Source organism: Habropoda laboriosa, unplaced genomic scaffold (genome assembly GCF_001263275.1).
Source record: "Habropoda laboriosa isolate 0110345459 unplaced genomic scaffold, ASM126327v1 scaffold40, whole genome shotgun sequence".
In the NCBI taxonomy this organism is placed as follows: Eukaryota; Metazoa; Arthropoda; class Insecta; order Hymenoptera; family Apidae; genus Habropoda; species Habropoda laboriosa.
Window position 1 is genome coordinate 7956882 of NW_017100231.1, and position 21632 is coordinate 7978513.

The 21632-nt window shown below is 37.5% G+C and overlaps 1 protein-coding gene across 1 annotated transcript in view; it reads left to right on the forward strand.

Annotated features, from left to right (window-relative positions):
• Positions 1-21632, forward strand: part of LOC108571626 — a 242828-nt gene that overhangs the window by 183202 nt on the left and 37994 nt on the right. The gene's annotated exons all lie outside the window — the stretch shown is intronic.

Here is a 21632-nt window from a genome sequence, read left to right on the forward strand (position 1 = left end):
TGAATAACCTCAGTGTAAAAATCTCCATACAATCTCTAAAAATTCTAACCTAACATTCACATATATACACACAGAGAATACATTACAGAACAACCAACACGCGCAAGATTTCTCCACGGATAATCCCTCGTAATAGGACCACAACTAAAACCATACAGAAAAAGCCAACACGATCGACAAAACATTCTAACTCCCCAGTTAAACTCCAACAATAAGTACGTATCTACTTGTCACCGAAATCTCGAAACCAGTTACCTCGACACAACACCCAAAAAGAAACCACTCAGCGAATAAAAAGAAAGGCAAACAAAATAACCGTAAAATATCCGAGACCACGAGAACGACCGCGGTCCAACCGCGTGGAAGATTTAAACCAGACGTACTAACATAAGAACGCACACGAAGGCGTTGCCACACGCGCGAAAGAAGTTTGGATAACGGTCGTGAGGGGCGCGCACTCCTTCTCTCTCTTTTTAAAGAAGCGAGAGGTCAAATAGCTGCCTTGGTCGTGATGGCGACTTCTTAATAAGTGCGTTCACCTTCGTCCAACACACACACCGGATTAAAGCCGTGGACCCGGGACTGCATTTTGTGGACCAGAGAAAAAAAAGAAGAGACACACATGCGTTATCGAAACGGGTTCGAGGGAGTGCACGGGAGTGGAAGGTCGCGTGGGGCGGGGAGGGGAGCTGAGGGAATCCGTACGATGACCGTCTCTGTATCGGGATTGCCGGATGATCCATGTAAATTCATTAGAATTTTCTGCCTTCGGAAGAACGCAGTCTAAACATCAGAACGTTATTCTTTCACAGGTGAATCTATTACATTGAGATGTAATGAGCTAGACACGACATTTCTGTGAGTGTTTTTATGTATTTATAAACAGTGATGACATTTATGTATGTCAGATTAGGTTATGTTTACGGTTTGTGAGGTTGTAACGATTTTAGTTAAAATTGGTTTAGACGAATGTTACATAGTTCGAAGGAAGCTATCTAATATATTATTCAATTTGCTTTTGTCGGTATACTTTCAAAGATCTGAAGTTCAACTTCAGTTTCAATAATATTGGAAGATTTTCACGGGAAGATATCATATGACGTATCACATTACACTAGGCTTGTATTTACTCTCAGCGTGGCGAAGTAAAGAAACAGCTACGTAGTTGCGTCGGTTAAAGTTCGATATTTACGTTACTTAAATTTCTTCGAAAATAATTTCGCCCTTGTGACGTTGCTCTTTCTTCTTCGTTGCATATTATCTCGTTTCCGTCGATAAATAGAACAAAATGGAAGAAATTATTCCATCTTATTTAAAAATCGTTTGAATTTTTAACGAGGTCTTTGTTTCTTAGGTTATTTTATCTTCTCTGATTATCTGAATGCTCGCATATATAAAGGCATTTGCATATAGGGGCAAGATTGACGTGAAGCTAGCATGTAATTTCTTTTGACAAAGAAGTCGACATAGAACTATAACTATCGTCATTTTCCTATCTTCCTGCTAGGAAACAGATATAGTCTGTTTTACCTACAAGAATTACCTTATGTACCGTACAATGGCACAGTACGTAGTAATGTAACTAGTGCATGAGTTCGATAAAGGACTCCCGACAAAGATAAAAGGAAAAAATATTACACGAAAGTATCATTATTTCTCGATGGTTTAAAAATATATTTATCCTATATACATACCGTTACAAGCAGTAGTAAGATATATTATCAAATAATTGAAAAATCTTACAATTCATTATAACTTCGAATCTGAGTATGCTAACCTATTCTCAAATATCAAAATTGATAAAAATTCAAACGAATATTCTACACTCCTTTAGGTAAAACTCACGATCGACCTTTGAATCGCGGTAAAAAGCAGGCTTCACCTTAGAAAAAGATACATTGTCGACACTCGCATCGATTGTTCGTGCTATTGAACTCGGGACAAAGTGCAATGCACAACGACGACGCATCTAACGCGCTTAGTAGCGTTAGCGTTATACGCTTGGTGGTATGATAAGCCATAAACATGGCTGCAGTCATCGTTGCCGTCGGTGAAATGTCAACCAGTACGCGGAGATCATAAACGAGATTCGGAAAGGTCTCTGGACCCGTCAACGATTACGATATCGTCGAGTAATCTGTCCTTGTTATCGAGCCTGTTGAACGGACAAAACTGCGTAACACGCGATATACGAAATGGAAATATTTCAGTGTAACACAACGACGAAAAAAAAAAAAAAGAATTCATTTGTAATCACATGTAACAAAATTTCGATTTGCATTTTTATTTAAAGCTTATGATTGCCTACAGGGTAGTATTTTCAAAATAGAAAGTAAATACTAATGACTTGTAAAGATAGAAAATTTTAATATTTGATAATGACATAACCTACAAAATACTTACCTCTAACCACGATTTCTCCATGTTAAACCAATAAGAATATTTAAACACGAAACAATGTAACTCTCTATTAATTAAATTTACCATTCTATTATTTCAAATAGACCAGTTAATATTCAAACAAAGTCAACACTATTTATTCGTTTGCTGAAACGTTGAACGGTCTGCAGTGAAGCATGAAAATACGGCAAATTCGATTGTTGCATAATTCAGCCGCGAGAGGGATACTGCATCGAAGATCGATCATTCAACGGGCAGAAACGTCTTGAAATATTGATGAGCGGCTCGAACGGAGCTTTTTAATCCATCAATCGGCGGATCAACGTCGGTTTTTAACGGATCGATTCGTCGATCCGTCAAAGAACGCTTCAGTTTCTCGTATTCAACGTACTAGGACGTTTTCGAGCGACGGTACCTCTCGATACATTATAGAATATTTGATTAGTGTGAAAGGTCTGTGTTTACGACGGGAGCTGGGACGCTTTCGTTCTATGGATGCTCTTCTAGCATGATAAATAGATCAATTTAACCATCCCTCCCTTTATATTTATTTATAGTTATTAATAAGACTTTATAATTTTATTATTACAAATATTCTTCCAAATTTAGATAATTAAGACCATGCTACAGGTATATTTCAACCATTTTTTTGAATCCGATATTTGAAGATATTTGGGAAATATTTTGAACAAAAAAGAAATAGCAAATCTTTTTCCAAGAAATACATCTTACGTAAGCTCTAAAAAAATTGATGATCTAAACTTGTCTGTTCCTTTATGCAAATTTTCAAGTAGATACTAGTTCGTGCACAATGTGTGAACATTTTAATCCACGTTAACACCGAACAGAGAATTCTGAACGTGTTTTTCTGAAACTGTAACTAACGTCTGTTTTTACCGTCACTTAATTGCGCCAATTCTTCCATTGAGGCCGCCATATTGCTTTTTTGGAGAGTCTAATGGCAGCCACCACAGTGCCCTCTACACTGAAGCGAAACTTGGCGTTCTTTCGTCGCGATCCGAACGAATTGTCCGAAGTTTCTTGTTGCAATGGTCGAAATGGGGGTTGGGGAGAGGTGAGGGAGAGGAAGTTGAAAGAGTTTCGGGGAAAAGGGTGTGTCGGAGGATTTATTTCCAGTCGAGTAAAAAATTCAACGCGTTTCGAGGTTCCAGGTGTTTGGTTCCCTCGCGGCTGGGATGAACGCTGCCTCGTCTCGAATCGTTTTATCGACGATACTCTATTTTGTTACCATGCAACCTGCTTACTAGTGGAATATAAAAGAATTGGATTTTCATGGAGATGCAATAAAACAGCTGTTCGATGCAGTTCGGTTTATTGGGAATTTCGTGTCGATTGACGCGTCATGTGTTTGTCATTTATTTTCTTTTCCTTTTTTTTTTTTTTTATATGATTTGTGAAAGAGTTTATGGAAATGTGGTACAGCCACCTGTGGATGCACTGTTGAAGGAAATTGTCAGAGAAATTCAAATTGAAATTGAATGAAGCAATTGAAAGAACGTTATATGTAACATTGTGATAAGAATTTAAATTATATTTATATAACGGTTTGTAAAAAGCATTGTTTGCATTGATTTTAACGAACCATATTACTCTTTTGAATGCTTATTGGTTCGTATATGTACGGTTAGGAATATGTTTAAAACGAATAAGAACTTTCAGCTTTAAGTAAACTGCTTCAAACGTAAAAACATTTTGAGGTTATACCTTCTGAATAATATTCTTTAAGCAAAGCGTGACAGAGTTCATAGACGCACGTCAGTTTGCATGAATATGTAAACCCACTTTTATAACCTTATTACGAGTTCTTTCGTTTGGAGAAACTATGAAATTATCCTGAGTGTATTCAGGTCGTCCGCTACAAAATAAATCGTTCGATGACTATTCTGATTCCTGGACAACTTTTTCCACTGGTTCGCGGTTTCTCTGTTATTTGCTGAATTATCATTCGCAAAGGCGGACGTTGCACGTCGTCGCGCTAGTTTCTCTTCTGTCAGTTGACGGACACGTCGAACGGTGCACGCGAGCGACAGACATTAATCTTGCCTTAGGATTCGAAATCGTAATCGGTAGGTAAACGCGGCGAAGTTTTCGCGAATGGCGACTACACAACAGATGGAGTTGCGTGTGGTTGGAAAAGTTTTGCAGGTGGCGTTGTTGTGTGAGCGTTTCGGCTGTTTTGTGGGTGACAAGTTTAATTGACTTAGAAATGTTCCGCTCCTTAATTGTATTAAGAAAAGAAGCAAATTTTAGAACAAATATTCGTAGATGAATTTAGTTTACATGTTTAACGACAAACGAATTTGAATTTGATTTCTGGTTTTAGAAAGATAGTACAAAACATGTTTCTTTATGAGATACTTTTTATTCTTTTACTTTATTTAATTTTGAAATTCCTCTTGACCACAGTACGTTTTTCATTTGATGTCAATGACCCTTTGTTTGAAACATTTACTCACCATACTACGGTTACTGATATATGTACTACCCTATATATGTATACATAAATCCATCGACCACATCAATTGTTTGCAGTGGGCACAGTAAATAAATTCAGCGGTTACTTTGGTAACTGTTGTCAGACACATATGCTGGTTCAATGACCTCAATGCGTTCCTTGATTAATTTAATCAATTCCAGTGAAACGAATAATTACTATTTTTAATATCTAAATGCATCATACCATACTAAAAACAAACACCTCTAAAAAATAAAATAAAATAAAAACTATTCGATCAGTAGTAACGCCTACCGAACCTAACCTAACCCTATAACCGCTCCCTATAACAGCCAACAAAAACCATCAATCATCACGCAGCAGTCCACAGGGTCTCCTACGCCCACCCAGACACCCCATAGTCTGGTTATTCACAACACAATCACATCCACGCACAATTACCAACTAGAACCAACATCAGCAGCGGTAGAACTGTCGGCAGACTGGTAAACAATCAAAATATCAGGACTTTATTCACTGTGAAAGGCAGCAACGGTGGCATTGAAGTCCAGACGGGACACCTAGCGTGCGCTGTAAACAAAAGGGCGGCCCACTCAACGCAGCTTTCCGCGTGGCGATTAGCTATCGGGGAATTGGAGCGGTCCTTGAATCGACGGTTGAGAGGACGGAACGGAACGGAATGAACGAGCACACGGGGAGAGATCGGACACCGGCGGCCGCACACACGACACTCGCCACTCAGTCAGTCAGCCGATGCCGCTGCGGACGGCGGCAACGTGCACCATTCTCTCTTTCTCGAATCGATCCTACCCGTCGATCAGGATCGCCCGCGAGACTCGACATTATTGTATATACCGGTTTGCCGCGCGATTTTCGTTCATGTTTTATTCAACGAATTTTAGTTTAATCCAGAAGGGATCGTGAGTGTAGAGTTTTTTGTGAATTTTCAAAGTTTCTCGACAATTTCTCTGGACCGTGACAAAATTTTTCAAAGGTATACACGAAGGTTTTTTTCGAGTTAGAGTTAACGAGTTGTTTTTTGAAGTATATGGGAGGTATTTATCATTGTGCTTTTTTTTTCGTTTTTGCCCCATTTTTGAAGTGATCGTAGGTATGGGAATATTAATTTTGGAATACTTTGCGGGAAAGTTTCTTGAAAGCTCGTGAATTTTTATAAAATTAAAAAAAAATATACCTAAGTGCCCGTATGTTTTTCCGCTATTCTTTCTTAACTCAAGTCTCCCTTAGTCAGAAAATTAAAAAAGGAATTTAGAATTTTTTACTGAAAGAAAAGCGTGAATTCTAGCTGGATTTTTCATAAAGTTTTCACGAAGGATTACTGTATATTTGTTTTTAAAGGCAAAGTCATTTCTGAGATTAATACACGTGAATTTTATAAACTGCCAAAGTACACGAGTTTTTGAAACACTATGTAAACAGGAATTCTTCAAAATCTGACTTGATTTTTTTAAATTGTTTTCCAAGCTCTCCAGTACTTTTTCAAACTTTTTCTCCGAACTCTCGTAAACACAAAAATATTTATGCAGAAGTGCATGTAAAAACAAGTATCAGCCATTCCTATTAGATTAGAACTAGCCGTGTTTACGGTTAAAAACAAAACGACTTGTCGAAGGGTACACGCGATGGAAACATCGGTCCAACGAACGTGACGTTTAGTGCGATAATAATAAAGAAAAACGGACGCGTGTTTGGGGAAGTATTTTACCAAGCGTCGAAAGCCCAATGCCGAATTGGGATCGCATTACAAACCGCCTTCGAACAAGGTCGTCGAAGTTTACGAGCTATACTAACGATACACGCGACGCGACATTCACAGTGGAAGTTATTAAACCGCCTGAAATCAGTTCTTAAAAACGAAGCTTGCGTTATTGAAGCATATAAACAAATTTTATGTTTATGTACATCATTAATGAAGATATTCTTTTTTCTTATTCTTAATTATTTTATTTTACATAAAGTTTAAAGAATCTCTTGTAGAGGTTCGTGGAATGTAATATGTTATATGCATAACAGATGAAGATACAGCTACCTAACCTCATTTTATCTGTGTAGTAATATCATATTAAATTATAAATTTTTAGGAGTAAATATTATTACATAATTTTAATTAAACGATGCTTCGAATTTTGTATTGTTTAATTATATTATGACAAAGTTGATTGTAATCAAATATTGTTGCCTTGAAGTTTGTGACTTGAACAGTATTCAAATAACACCTAGACATAAATTTCGAGTATTTTGTTTCTTTTAAATTTTCGAAGGTTTAATATATTCTCAGCCAGGGTCCCCAGAGATACCTGGGCACTTAATTTGCCAAAATTCTTTTTCCTTCTTTTCTTCGAGTTACCTGGCATCGTCCGGTGTGGTCATTAGCCAGTGTCTACAGTTTTAGGCGGGTTCGAAACTGACTGGCAACAATGTTGAAGATCCCCAGGCGATTGCTTCTCTTTAAACATTGGGTCTGTTAACATAGGTGCATTTCGGTGTCTAGTCAAGTGCATAATTGTTCCTTTTAACTGTTCACTATACAGAAGACAAACGGTAAATACAATACTTTGTAATATAATTGGTACACATTTTAAATTAATCTATGAATTTTTATACACATGACTAACGGGATATTATAAGACAAATTAAGAAGAATAATATTCTGGTTTTATCTAAATACACTATTCAAAATTTTACCATTATTAGAATTGATGCAATTCTTGAGTGTAAAAGGTTCCAATATTTTAAAAATTTATAAATACATATGACCGTGGATTTTGTGGAAATTTTACTATAAAAAGTCAATGTTGGTGCAACTGTAATATAAAAAAGCAAAGAATATAAATCTGAACAGTGCGGTAACGATGCATAATGGAAAGAAACGAACGCAAATTAGGTAGCAACGAGAGCAATAACGTATTCTACGGGGCAGTAAAGTCGTTTCGGCCGAAAATGATTCGTGGCCGAGAGATTGCGCGGCGCAATAAAACGAGCGTCGCCGTGCGAGCAGAGGTTAAAAAGTTCTTCCGCGAAATTATATTGAATCTTCTGAGAGGGAGGGGTCAGCGAACCCTGGCACGCGTGTAACAAGTGTTGCAAACACACGCACGACTTTGATCGATGCGTCGATCAAGATTCGCCAGCTATTATACACGAGATGTTTAATTCCGATTCGGCGACGGTGGCGGCGCGTGTGCGCATGCGCGTGCATCGCCATTAGAAAGTGTACCTGTCGTAGGGTGACTTATGACCGCGTGGCGAATCAGTGGAAAGATCTTTCTGAACCCTCTCTGTGAATCTCCCTCTCTTGTTTGTTCTTCCCTGTTCATTGAATATTTATTGCTGTTTATTCTTACGCGCTGAAGTGAAATCGATAGTTCCTTTTTTATTTGAAGTAGTTTCGTTTGATGACCTAATATGTATCTGCAAACTTCTTTCTTGCTTGTTGAAGCGACTGTGGTTTGTTTGTTTATTTAATGCAGATTAAAAACTGACGTTATTACTCATTGTAGGAATTAGGTGAATTTTGTAATTATAAGTGCATGCATTGACGTTCGAATGTGATATAGGTTAGAGTTTCAGCTGATTCAGAAATAAAATTGTTCGATCGAAATTATTTACAGAATAACGGAACGCGAGGTTGGTCGAGGACTAAGATTAGAAATCTGGTTTGAACTGCAGTGCTCGTGCTTCGCCTTTTAAAATATTCAAACAGACTCACTCACTGAGGGAAATGTCCACTCTAATCGATCGACGCGTTAATTTTATGCCAGCGGCACTCGAATGTATCGAGAAAGTCGATTATTCGATACGTTAAACTGTACAGGTACATATATAAATACCTGTATGGTAAATTAATAAGTTTTTGTAAATGTTTTATCTATTTCATTGGAAATTTTGCTATTTATGCTGCAAGAAATCTTATTGAAATATTGGATAACGATAAATTGCGGAGAATGCTGAGAGTAGTGCAAACAATTATTGTTTTAACATAATATTTATATGAAAATATATCAATTCATCATATTTATAATGCATTTAAATAGACTGCCTATCATTGAGTGAGTATAAAATAAAATTTACTGAAAAAACAGTCACTATTTCTGATTACTTTTACATTCCGACTGCTGATAATATAAAATTATTACGTATAAAAATTTTCCTAAAAGAACTAATTTTAAATAACCTTTTCTCTATGATGTATCAAAATTTTCACGAATGTCTATAGATAATTGTCAACGGTGTCAAACACCTGTAACTAACCCACGAATTAAACTACTCACATAACCTCAAAACCAAACCTCAGCATTTAGTCAACTAAGTGCAGAAACAGTTAATAGGAGGCCACGTTGGACCGCCGAGCCGCGCTCTCAGAAAGCAAAACAAATGAAACCATTCGAGCGTTCCTTAACATAAAAACGCCCGAATAAGCGGCTTTCTGTTCCTAAACACTGACCGACGGGAGGTCGAAATACGCACTTTTAGGCGATATCGTTAAACGGTATAATTTATCGAGGCAATATCTAACGCCAATATTTGGTATTTACTAACCTCTGGACGCTTCGTATCGTGGTACACGTGTACGCGTAGCGTGTCGTTCGATGAGTTGTTATTCCGCTCGATTGATTCCAAGTTTTTCGAGCACGTCCGCCGACGGGAACGACTTTCAACGTCAAACTTTCGACAAGAATGCGACGGTCGGAGCTCTGATTTCCTATAAAAAGTTTAATCTGCAGTAATAAGGACTAGGATGAACTCTCGATATATTCCCTTAAAATTTCGTTGTGGATACACGCTCCCGTGGATCCCCGATTAAATTCCCCATGGAGCGCGTAAACAATCGACTTTACCGATGGTGGCCATTTTATGGGCGGGAAAAACACGCGCTTTTTTCACGACGTACTAATCGCGTCTGGTGGGATCATAAAAATTACCGACTTTATACTTTCCAGGGATTTTATTAGGAGACTCTGTCAGGCGGTTAACTTTATCTCACGACACTGGATATGCCGGCTTTCCGAGGGGTCGATTACAACCGTCGTGATTGTTTCTGCTGACTGATCTTCGCGTAAATTGTCGAGCGCAGCAGTTTGCGTTGATCTCTTGGTGTTATGATCGGGGTTTGTGCAGTGGAAGTTCTTGGTCGGTTTATATAGTTTGAAAACATTCTTTCTAATGGTGTACTTCTATTGTTTGCACAATATTAAAATTCGAAGAAATTTTATATTTTTATTTTCTAATTCAGAATATAATATGTGTAGAATTCCTTGTTAAATTAATTTACCAGATGTTGTAGATTATTAAATTACAATATTATTTTACATATAATTGTCTCAATAGGAAGTTAGGTTAAGTTAATTCTCTCACAAAGACTTATGAACGTAATTTCTATAATGCTTCATAGCAAGTACTTAACAATTACGTGAACAAATTAGGAAGACCTTAATCGAAAATACGTGATGGGTAGATTAAATAGAACGTTCCATTTCTTAGTTCCCAGCTTTGTATGCATCTAAATGACGTGACATTGATTCTCTGACTGTTTCTGACAGGCTAATGATCAGAAGCGATGTGACCTATATTGAACTTGAATTGACCTACGCCCTTTCGTGTCCATTTGCTAAACTGTATTAAATATTGTTGCTGTAATTGTGTCATCGTTTCTTCACACATTATATCTAGACATCGTTGACACCAAAAAAATCACATTAAAAAATAAAAACGAACGTGACTATAATTCAATATACCATTTTAAAGGACGGTTACAAAAGTGTACAATGGAAGTTAGGTTAAGTTGAAATTATTTTTTAATACTTTTTATTCGAAACAATTCTTCCAATTTAAAAATAGGAAAAGTCTAAACGAACAGAGTTCCGGTATGATCGCGAGATTCCAGAACGAGAGAGTATCGTACTCGTGTAGAAAAACCAGACTGAACCAACCGATAACACTTGGAAAAAGAAATAGAAAAGTTCGACGATTTATTCACCCAGCTGAGTTTCCTTATTTCTCCGTGGCGATAGTAACGCCGCGCTACGGAAATATTTTACAAGCGGAAAATTATCGAGATACTTTCGCGTGAACGGATTCCTTCTCTACGAAATTTATCGTTATTCCCCCCCCCCCGAAAGTTGACCGAGTTATCGTCGACACCAGTCAGATTTACCTAATGTTCTTCGCAGAATCTTCGATCTCCGTTTGTTGTTCGTGGATTACAGGAACGTTGTTTGGTTCAGAGTTCGATTTTGCGTCGATTTTGCTCAGAAATTGAATTGCAAGACAGAAACATAGCCCAGGTAATTTTCTCTCTGGTTATTCGTGTACTCTGCGGTCTTTGAAACAGACGTTATTTCTTGCGGACACTTAGAAAGTTTATTTGCAATTTCGATCGTTGTCGTGGTGAATATTGTAAAAAAGAAAAGAAGAATACAGTAATTTAGAATTGATTTACTGGAGAAAGTTGAATAATTATAATGACTACGTCGATTGGAAATAATTTGTCTAGCTATATTAATATCAATTTTTCAACGATAAGAAAAATAGTAGAATGTTGCCATTTTATGTAGAATTTGAAAAAGAACAATTTTTTAAGGTTATTTTATCATTCGAGTAGAGTTAGAATATCGTAAAATTACACTTTTATTGCAGATGACATATAACCTAACCTAATTATTTCTAAACCATGTACAATAACTATGCTACTGTTTTAAAATAAATAAAATGTTTTTTCTATACATTCTTATATACTTTATTATATAGTATGCATACACATGCTGTTTTCAAATCTAACCTTCGTAGTCTATGTTAACATTCCATAATTATTATCTCCTTTAATTATATATTTCACTGTAAATCTCTTACCAATATTCCAACAAAAAAATTATTAATAATAAAAAACAATAAAGCACAAAAAATGTTACACATCTCAGCACAGAGCATGTAGAATTTTTGTCCCAACTATAACATCAAATTACAACTCGACGATACGACTGCACTTTACCTAAAAGCTTGTACAGACTTTCCAGTGAAGCAGAACTCGAAACTGGCCCTCGATCCCTTTGCGAGATCAACCGTTATCTAGAACGAGCTGTGTAAAAAGTGAAGTAAGTGAGACAAAGGGAAGGTTCGAGACGTGACTGTTTGGTGGTCGATCGAGCGTGTTATCGAAGCAGCCGTGTGCGTTTGCCTGTGCAAAGAGAGAGAGAGACATGTGCGTCCTAAACGAGGGAACGGGCGGTGGACAAAGGGAACAGGAGGAACGTCGTGAATTCGTTTGACGGACTAATGACTCGCGCGTGGCCACATATCGCGTACCGTGCGCTGGAATCCGTCGCGACGCGTGGAAACGTGACCTTCTTCGTGGGTGCGTGCCTTAGTGTCGCCAGTCGTGTGTGCACCCAAAGGAAAATGGGAGGAAAGGTCGGACTGATTTGTGGCAGCTGCTGGACCGGAAAGTACAGTATGTATATACATTATGATTTTGCGAGATTTTTGGTGGGCTGAGTTGGCCAGACTGTTTGAGCATTAACGAAGAAGTAGAATTTTTCTTTTTTAATTCGGTAGTTTTAAACGTTTGTAAGTTATAAGGTTAGTCCAGGTGAATTCTTTCATTCTGATTAACTAGTTTTATTGCACCTCGACTGCACTGCTTACTTATACAGGGTGCTTAAAAGAATGTATCATTTATATGGAAAACAGATCATATTGATAAATATATTTTTCAAACGTCTCTATTTGTTCACATTCTTGGAATCTTTTTTTTTTTTGCAAAGAAAAGTAAATATAAGTATTAACAGTTTTTGTGAAACACCCTGTAGAATCTGTTATTAAAAGTTACCGATCAACATCATTATTAAGAGAATTATAACATACCAATGAACTTTACTAGTCGCATGAAGCTTACAAAAACTTCACATGTAGTGTATATTTAAAAAAATTCTTTTAACATCACAATATTTCACGAACAAAATTGTTCACCTTATTACAATGAAGAAATTACATACTGTGTGATTCTTAACCTCAAAGAGACCAAGTTCACAGCGATTGTTGTCATGTCACTGAAAGCATCACTCAACATAACCTCTACCTTCTCATTATCTTATAACCGTACAATTTCTTAATAGGTAGGGTGGCAAAGAAATTTTAACTTCAGTAAAACCAATATATGTACAGTAGTGCACAGATAATTCGGTCCCGACTGCGGACGCTTAAGTGGGGAGGTGACTTCTGCAAATTTAACTAAACAAAAGAGAGATATACTGAGTAGGATACCGATATATCAAGTGTCAGCTGTTTACATTCAAAAGTCGATATCGAATTACTTTGTTTCACTCGGCACGCTCGAACTCCACTCCGAAGTCTCATTTCCAAGAATTGATGGGGATAGCGATGGACGCTTAAGTGTGCAAAAATACGGACGCTTATGCGTGCACTACTGTAATATCGCGACACATTTTTCATTCACGTTCAGAGTAAGCAGGAACGAATTAATTTAAAAGAACTTTTACGACGAGATAGATGGTGATGTATTGTCGTTTGAAAAGATATAATGCTAGTCGTAAATTCAATGGGGTGTTAAAGAGACACGTGTTTCAAGGCTCTGGACAATCTGTTTGGAAGAAATATCGAGAGATAAAGGGGTGGGACCTCATTCACGCCTTTACGAAGAATTTGAATGCTGATTCGTTTTCCATTAATCTTGCTACAGGATATATTTTTAACGTCCAGTGCTTTGGTTCCTTTCGATACTCTCGAAACCTGTTGCCGTTTGACAGTCGAATTTACGAGTTGCCTTATATCTCTTCTAGAAACGGTATTCATCAATTATGTACGATCGAGGTGAAATACATGTAGGATGTAACGGAATGTATGAATCTAATTTTCGGAGAAAATTTTGTATCTTTTTTTAGAGTTATAAATGTTTGTTATATTCCAGTAGTATTTTTATAGATTTTCTTCGTAAACTTCTCAGTTTCTAACAAATATTAATAACACCATCAAATTCACTTCTAACAATATGACCACATATTTTAATACACCTTGGATAAATCGTTGCACTTAACCTCAAAATAACGCGCACCAGGAAAACGTGAAACTTCGTATGAAATTCCAACACGATAAAACAAAGGCTCCACTGTTTAACAGAAAAAGAACAGTCGTCTCACGGAACACAGAGCAATTTTTCCAAGAAGCTTGCTCGTTAGTCGAAGAGGGAGCGCGTCTCGCACATGCAAAAAGACAGAAGTGGCCTGCCAAAAAAATGGCGGCCGGCTTGCGCCGCGAGGCACTGGGTTAATGGATCGCGAAAAACAGAGCAGTCACGGTCGTCGCAGCTGGACGATTTTCGATTCATCAGGCACGGGCACGTGGCCAAAATCTCACTGTTGCTTATAGGCTGGATCATCGATCTTTCACCACCGAAGACGCGTAACGACCGAAGTTAGACAACTTCGAGATACGCTCTGAAGTTAGCTCTGGCTGTGGCGTGCAATGCACAAGCGCTATCTCTCTCTCTGTCTGTCTCTCTCCCTCCCTCTGTATGCGTGTGTATTTCTTGTACTATGTACTTACTTCGAATACCGTTAGCCTGGAACATGTAGCACTTTCGATGATTCAATCATCGTTAACCTAACCTATAGGCTTTTCTATTGTTTCTTAAAGTGATTGAATGGTTCAGTGAGCAAAACGAGTGTAGATAAATTGACTGCAAGTGTTTGAGTTTACATAGAGGGACGAAATACAGGGTATTTAATTATGGGTAAATTATGGTTCACTTTTTTCATAAATTTTCAATGTTCAAGTGATTTCTCATTGTACTACCCATGCCTTCAGATAACCTTAATAGCTCACTCCTGTGATTTAATCACAACCTAGTATAGTTTTCAGGGTATTATAAATTATACGCTGCTCTTTTAAAAATACGTATGTACCTCGTTATTACCAGATAATCTTTTTGCATCAGGTAACGTGTGGCTCATAAACTATTCTTAACCTCTTACTTATCGACGATCGCTAACGTTCCACAAACATTTTAATACCTTAATCATTATTCTAACGAGTATTGTTTCTGAACTGAACGAAAGAATTTAGTTGAAAAACGAGAAACAAGTTCGAAAATTCTCGATGAAAGCAATAAAATGAAACACAAAAAAGAAATGCAATCGAAGTCACAGGCGTTTGTTCGTCATTTCCAACAATTGCCAACCTCCAGCCAACAAAAACTTTCGAACAGTTTTCACGGTATCAAAGTTCCCGTTTAAATTAATTTCTCTCGGTAACAAAGGTGCACGGTCCGCTCGTTCCTGTACGATTAATCAAAGAAACGAGCCGCTGCGCCCCCCCGCGTTCACAATTATCTCGCCGTTGAAAACGATCGTTCGTATTCAGGCCGCGTGCACGGCCGAACAATTTTCACAGTTGGTAGAATTGGTACGAAACTTTTCGTGAAGAAGTTGCCAGAGTGGGGAGGGGACGTGTATACGACGGACGACGGTTGAACCCGCCGCGATGGTAGAACTTGAATTCGGCTTATGAACCGTTAAGAAACGTGATTTTACATGCTCGTATAGGCTACATGATGCAGAACCATTCTACCTCCGTGAATACCGTTACTCGGCTCGTGGTGCTTGCTCGTCTGTCCCCCTCCCCTCACCCTCTGCCCATCGTTCATTACATAATCCTTGCAGAGCTGTAACATCATCGAAGATTTTTCGACATCGTAGCCTGGATCCTGGATCGTGTTCTGGATTCTAACGCTTCTCGTTCGGATGTTTCTATAACAGTATGATGTCCTAATGGTATTTCTGAATTATTTGGTGGTTAAAACAGTGGTTCGTTTTTTTTTTTTTTTAATTTGTGACACCTATCGATAATTTTAGGGACAATTGTGAGTAATAGTTGTTTTTAATTTCTGGGTGGTGTACTTTATGACGTTTTAAAGCATTTGTGAACGGTCAATAATTTTACAGCGTGGAGACGAAACTTTCTCGAAATGGTTTATGATAGCGCATAAACTATTAAGCTCATTGTCCTGGAAGTCGTAAACTAAGAGCAGCGTTCTGGGACAGTCGGAACGAATTGGACTTCTTTTTTTGAGATTTCGGAATGCTGTCCAGATATACGGACTAGCGAGGCATACAGTGTAACACTCGTTAAATTAGTCCGGTAAACGTAATGAAAACTTAATTTAGTACGTTCCGAGCCGTACGAAGATTAAGGTTCCCGACGGAAGTAACCTCAAAACCGGTCCCGCAATTGTGTTAGTATAACTACTTACCTAAATGTAGGATAAAAGTGAAAACCTTGTATCTTCATATTTTACTTAAAAAGTTCTTCGAAGAGTTAAAATATGAGAATTATCGTTAACTATGAATGACTATCGTAAAAATATTTTAAAATTCAAGGATTTTATTCCAATATCAGCGTAGAAACACTGAAAAAAATTTTCATCCCTATTCTCCAGTCGTATAACGAAAAACTTTACTACGCGATTCGATTATAACCTGAAAAGTAATATTCGTCGGTGTTTTCAAACAAACTCGAATTCAGTCACCAACTTAATTCCCACTTCCTAAAACGAGGACTTTGTCCGACGTATCTCTCTGGTAGCATCAGAAAAACGCAAATCTAGAGGAAAGTATTAAAACGAGATCCTCTTCTTGCTCGATCGACGTGTGCACCTTTCGTTTGCGGAGAGTCAACAGAAATGGCGAAGCGAACCAGAAATCGGAGACGGTGGAAAAGAACGGAAAACGAGACGAACGCGTTCCTCGACCGAGTGAGATTTCGACTCGTACCTCGCTGATGGAATTGTTTTTCTCCGTCGACAACTGGACTTGTAACGGATGCTTCGATGTCTACTGAAATGTATAGTGTGATCCACTTGATTTTGCGCGGAGAAAACTCTCGTGTGGACCGGTTGAAATTGTTTGAGGTTAGAATTCTTCGTTCGTGCGCGAGTGCTTGGAATTGTTTGACCATTTTTACCTCATCTGGGTCATCCACGGTGGTTTCTTATTTTCCTAAATAAGAAGTGTTCGAAACGAGTGAACATTTACACTAGTTTAGGTGTTTGCTTAACGAAGTATTTGGTTACGTGACATAATATGAGTGTGGCAATGTATGGTTCGTATGTTAAATCATTGAAAAATATTAATATAATATTAATATAATATAATATATAATAGTAATTTAACGTGAGCCATTGTCGATAAACATGTTCAACGTACAATGTACAACAATCTAAACTTTGTTAATTTGTGAAGTCAATGTTGCTTTTAGATTAAACGTCGCTTCAGCATGTCGTTAACGTGAAACGTCGTTACACATCCTATGCAACCTGCACACGATCAATCAATCGGTGTTACACGTTCGCGATTCGACCTTTATTACAACGCGATCGGTTAAAGCTGACATAATTCCATTCGAATTGACGGCGCGCGCGTACTCAACGTATCAATTAATTTCAACGAGCAGTTACGCGCCGGTGTACAGCCGCAGAGACCGCGAGCGTGCATTAAAGATGGAATTGAAGCGGGAATGCTCGCCGCGAAGAAACGTAAGCCGACGGGTAAAATGGCACGACGCGCAAGGGATAGTACATATAAGATTCGTGGTGGCGAGTGGAGATTCATTAATTCTCTTGACGAGTAAATTATGCAGACTGCGGTTAGTATGACAGAACAATGTAGATAGAAGCGTTTTATACAGAAATAAATCGAAAACGTGCAGTGAACTTTCCTAAGGTGTTTTAGGTGAGGAATGAGAATTTGAGAGTTAATAATTTTGCAGGTATTTCGAATTTTTTTAAATTGTTCAGTAGACACGTTTCAAGTAACTAAACGGTACAAAGGATGTACAAAAAATTGATTTTTTTTAAATATTTTGCATTTAAATGCAAATTTCGTTAAAATGTATACGTGATCTATTTTTCATTTCATATGGCTAACGTGTCTCTGGACAGAGAGAAGTTTGAGGTTAGGTTAGCTCAAAGAATGTTCAATTGGAATTACTGAACACTTGATCGTAGTATTCTTTTTTAACTTCTGCAGTGAGTCAAAGGTATTCTTTGTCTGGTTAATTCGGTCGAATGACTTTGGACTAAATTGAGGTAATTTTCGAGTAGGGACAGTTTTTATTTTCATTTGCTGCGTGAGGACACTAAATGGGCTTCTGTGGTCGTTTCTTGCCGCGCTCTTGTTTCTTAGCCACGAACGTTGAGTGCACAAGAATGTATGTGTATAAAATTTTCGTTGATTCGAGGTAAATTGAAGTCACGTGACACTCGTTCGGTATAAATGCTGCTTTTAACACAAACTTTCAGTGTCTAATTTATTAATAGCAAAGAAAATTTGACAAAAAAAATTAAAATTAAAATAATCAATATTACTAGATTTCTGTGTGGAAGAGATTTTAAATAAATGCAGTTACAATGTTTCAAAATTGTTACTTAAATTTTACTTTCTCTGGAATATCAATTTTTTACAACTTAAAAATATACATTTTTTCTAGGGGAATATGACAGAGCCTCGTATGATTTCAGTGGTATTTGCTTAAATTTGTTAGAGCGAATTAATTAGCTATTGTGAAAATACCGATATCAGCGTTCCCATAAACCAGAATAGACTCTCTTAAATCTAAAACCACGAACAGCTCAAACTGAAGTTCTCCCACGGCGAAACTTACATCCATAAAGAACAAGTTCGAAATCCCTCTTTCCAGCTACACGTTCCTAACCACCTGCCACGAAATTTCACGACGCCCGTACCCTCGTCAGTCCAAATTTCCGTTCTACACAAACATCTCTCTACTCTAGTCTGCCAACTCGTTCGATCCACGAGGCAATTAACTCTCAGAAGTCAAACATTATATTCATCAAAAATACAAAGATACCATCCAAGCCTCAATCATGGCTAGTTATTCATTATTCAATTATTATACTATATTTGTAAAAAACATTACAAGCAAAAATAATTTTTTGCGTTAATAAAAGAAAATTATTTAGGAAGATGAAACTTTTTCTTGAGATAAATAAAGAAAAAAATCACGTTTCTATGATTAATAGTTCCAGAGATAAAAATTTGTTCAAGTAATTAAGATACGAAACAAAATGATGAAAATGGTCAATTTTCATTAATAATTATATTTGTTATTGAGCTGTGATTAGTGAAACACCACAGGACAATTTTAGTTTTTACCTCTCGGAGAATTTCTGCGAGGCATACCAGAAACATGATCTGTATCATGTATCGCCTTAGGGATGAGAGCTCTAAACTGTAACAGAGACTATACACATAATACATTATATTAACCAACATGTTAAACGGTAAATATACATTAGATAACATTTATACATACACGTAGATATAAATGTATATGCGTACACATTTAAAGAACATCAATAGTTAGTTACAGTCAAAATATACAGGGTATCTCGGAAACTGTAACCACTTATATTTGTTTAACCTGTTTTAACAGTGTTCACCTTTCAAACAAAAATTGAATCTCTCTAGTCTATAATTAAAAATGAGTAAGAATTAGCAATACAATTAAAAATGAATCATCCCTGCATAAATAAATGATTGGCTAACCGATGAAGAGTTAACAGGTTAATTTCTATACGTTCATTTCCTACATTATCGATGCAACCAAATAACCTGTTACCCCCGAAAACAAACACCGTGAAAAGGAACTGTTCGAACTTAGTCGAGGTGGCTAATCGACGGGACAAAGAGACGGTATCGACTCTTGTGACCTACTTGATCACTACAGATCCCGTTAGTTGGCATGGAGTCCGACACTCTTGCCGAAGGCGCATGGAATCGCACGCGCTCACAAATAGTCCGGGAGAAAATGTCCGCGCGGCGAAATAAAATGGTCGCGAACCGAACAGCTTGTTCGAAGGATAGCGGCTATTGTTGAGGCACGCTCGATTTATTAGCGAGATCGCCGCTACTGGATACCCACGATACGCTTCGTATCAAGCACTCGCAAATTTATAGCCGACGATGAATCACAAGGCCTTCGAGGGGTCGAGATGGCGTTGCATTTTATTTCTATCGCGGAGAGCTCTAGCGTGTACCAGAGCAATTTGTTAGCGGGCATCTGTTTTATTTTTTTTATATTAAGAATTTGAGGTATGGATCGGAGGATTTGGAGAGTTTGAAAATAAAGTATCAATAACTGGAATTTTTTTCTTGCGTGAGTTATGTTGTGTAGGTTATGTTTAATGTCAAATTTTAGGTGGAAAACTAATGAATAACAGTAATTTGTTGATCTACTTGTTTATAATATTCTTTATTTGAAATATTTTATTTACGACACTTTTCTATACTGCCAAACTTTATATTAATTCAAAGAAAAACAAGATTGTTTACATTCACACTCACGCTGGATGTCAACACAACACGATACATACTTTATTATGGCGAACCCAAAGCGTTCGAACTCTCCTTGAAGCTTCAAGGAGGTTAGGTTTACTGTTCGAGCGACGAGGTTACTAACGATCAGCGTAACGAGCTGAGTATGCACGTAACGGGCGAGTTTCTAAGAATCGAGAAAGCCTGAATCACGTAATTTGTCGTGATACGGTAATACGGGGCCTGTTGCAAAATTCCAACTTTGAGATCGACGCATTCCTCACTGACAAGATCAGCATTACTCTCGAAACAGCCTTACTTTTTCATCGTCTCTCGAATCCAAGCCATATATTTACTGTTATTTTTACACGTGAAGTATAATATGACGTAGGAACAGTGACAAGTCTGTGTTTTGAGTTATTCGTCAGATTTATGATGGCTAAAAATAGCAAAAAGGAGGAATCGTTATTTATGGTTGTGAAAACCTGAAATCTAGATTTAAAGATTAATCATTTTATAATTTTGCTCTTTCAGAAGTATTACAGTTAATTAGATACATACGTTACGATATACGGGAATAAATAAGCAAAAAAATTCAGTAGTATAATAAAAAAATCAGAATTCAAAATTCAGCTGTATTTCTAGTATTTCATTTCTTGTTTATCTCGCTACTAATAAAACAAACGACGGTGATTATTACAACTCCCGAGTGACGAGCCATCTGTCGGTGGTAACACAACACTTAACCATTCAAATTTGAAATCTGTAATCTACATATCGACAATATGTTCGTTAAAATTTTTGTTTTGTTCAACGTTGCGAAGCAATTAAGGAATAAAATTTTACCAATAACAGCAATAAATATGATAACAATAGTACGTTGTTTTCATTAAAACAAGAAAACATTAAAGTTCAGAAACGACGACATAACCTAACCTTGACGAATAAGTTTCCACTCACATCAAAAGAAACAAACGCACATCGACCCCGTCTAACCTAACCGTGCACAACATGAGTCACAAAAGGAAAACTCGAGAAGGGTCAGCGATTATAAACGTCCATTTGTATAGCAAAAAGAAGAAACCCGAAATCCCAGGTTGGTTTACCGCATTCACGATATATCCCGATGCAGTAAAATCCGCTGCAAGAACGTAAAATATTTATTACGACTGGCCGCAACCGCGGCTCTGTCCTTTTTACAATCCTTTCGCAATAAAAAGCCCGAGCTGTGGCGCGGAGAGGGGGGGGAAAGTGAGACGACGAAGCGTCGTAGAAAAAGAAAAATCAACGAGACTCACAGTCGGACGTTGCGCAGCGCAACAGGTCGAGGAAACGATACAAATGACCGTAGAACTGCGTTTCTGCTCTTGCCCTGTCCGAACTATCTCGAT